This window comes from Pteropus vampyrus, unplaced genomic scaffold (genome assembly GCF_000151845.1).
Source record: "Pteropus vampyrus isolate Shadow unplaced genomic scaffold, Pvam_2.0 Scaffold171, whole genome shotgun sequence".
NCBI classification, from domain to species: domain Eukaryota; kingdom Metazoa; phylum Chordata; class Mammalia; order Chiroptera; family Pteropodidae; genus Pteropus; species Pteropus vampyrus.
Genome location: NW_011888952.1, coordinates 3,790,292 through 3,792,331, shown reverse-complemented (window position 1 = coordinate 3,792,331; position 2,040 = coordinate 3,790,292). Strand labels below are relative to the sequence as shown.

At 46.4% G+C, this 2,040-nt stretch overlaps 1 protein-coding gene across 1 annotated transcript in view; it reads right to left on the bottom strand.

Moving 5' to 3' along the window:
• The window catches only part of OXTR (oxytocin receptor), a 24,696-nt gene that overhangs the window by 7,176 nt on the left and 15,480 nt on the right, over positions 1-2,040 (bottom strand). The gene's annotated exons all lie outside the window — the stretch shown is intronic.

The window sequence follows — 2,040 nt, the reverse complement described above, 5'->3', positions numbered from 1 at the left end:
TTTATTGGAACAGAGTCATGTCCATTCGTTCACAGTTGTCTGTGGCAACTTTTGCACTACAAGGGCAAAGGCTGAATAGTGTTATAGAGAACTTATACTCCGCAAGCCTAAAATATTTACTGTTTGGCCTTTTACAGAAAAAGTTAGCCAACCTTTGATGCTTATAGGAGACACAGATTTTTTAAAGCGTGGGATAGGGCTCAGAAAGGGGAGGGACAGAACCACAAGGCAAGCTTAGCCTACTTCTCTCCACATTACCAGGAGCAAAACTTTGCTCTCGAGTTACCCAGGCCTGGCACAAATCCTAGCTCTGCCACTTTGCACCTGTGTGTTCTTGGTCAAATCACCTAATCTCTCTTAACCTTGGTTTCTCCATCTGTGAAATGGGAATAATAAAAAGAACATCTGTACAGAATCATTGCCAAATTTAATTAGACCGTATACCAGGTACTCACCGTAGTTCTTATCATTCAATCACAGTAAATTAAACACTTAAAGCTTAGCTATTGTCATTCTTACTACAGTGATGTGTATGTGCTCAATAAATGTTACTTTTCTTACTAATAACAGAATTAGCACTGACACATGTGAAACAATGGGGAGCGGCTGTTCCCTGGGCTGGGATGCGTCTTGGAATCTGAGGCAGCCTGGGGCAGGGGTGGGGAGACATAGGACACAGGACTCATTGGCTGAGCTTCTGAAAGCTGCACCACCATGTGACAGTGTTTGTCCAGGGTGGCTCCTGGGCTAGATTGCATGGCCAAGAAGGTCAGCTTATACACAGATTTTTGTGCTGCCTCCAAAGACCCCACCATCCATGCAGCCTGCAGAGCTGATCTACCCTTCTTAGCCAGCTTGTAATTTTTTGCTAGGTTTCAACAGACTGAAACAATGGGCCATCTCTGGGGAAGGCAAGGGGGATTCCTGGGCTTCAGGAAGTCAAAGGTGGTGTGAAACAATGTACAAGCATTAGATACGAATGCTTTTGGCTTATTCCACATTACTTGGGGTCCTGTGACTATCTAATGTTGCTCTTCAGATTTCAGTGCCACCAGTTATTTGCGCTCACACACGAGCCTGGACATTCCAGCAGGGAGGAGCTGCTGACTCTCCACACTGTATAACCGTCCTCTCTCCTTTCTGCTCACCTGCATTCCCACTGGAAGTTCCAGGGCCACGCCACCCTCTTGGCTCTTGGACACCAAAATCCTCACCGTGTTGTCTTTTTTTAACACTCACCCACCCACTGGGTAGCTGCTCATCAGGCACTGACTGAAAAGGTGAATTAGAGTGACACTGCCTCAAGTTGAGCCCAGCAGGTCTGCAGCGGATACTGTGGTGGCTGCACCCAAGTCCCCCTTTAGGATGCAGGAGCTCATCCCCCAGCTGCCAGAGAGCCGGCTGTGAGTGCTCACAGCTGAGTTTCTCTCAGGGCACCGTCTTTGTCTCAGGGCAGCCACACCCAATGACTATTCCATGCAGAGGGACATAGGCCACCCCTTTGCTTTAATCCAGGGTCATCCTGGACCCTTCTTTGAAGGGTCATCCCCACACCCAAACTCTCCATGAGACTGGCCTCAGGCCACACTTTCCACAAAGCAGAAAGATGATGAAGTCAGTGCAGAGAAAAGGAGGATCTGGAAGTCAAATTCATCTCACTCCTAAGAGAAAGGTATGGTCTGCAGCCAGCACCTTCTCTGGGGGCAGTGGAGCCATTCGCAGTGGAGCACGGGCTCAAAGCGGAACCCTGGGTCCAAATCCCCTTCCCACCTAATCATTCTCTGAGCCACATCGTCTGCCTGAGCCTTAATATCTTTATCTATAAAATGAAGGGAACATTCACAAGGACTTTAAGAAAATTAAAAACAAAAATTGTATAAAAGAGCTTTAAGAATGGCAAAGTGTTCATTCAAGTGATTAGCATTATTATTATTGATGAATATGAGACATGATCAACTGCATAATTTTTTAAAGCCCAAAGTCCCAGGTCGATTAAAGAAACTGTCCTTTGCCCTTTTCTCCATGACTTAAAATCAAAGA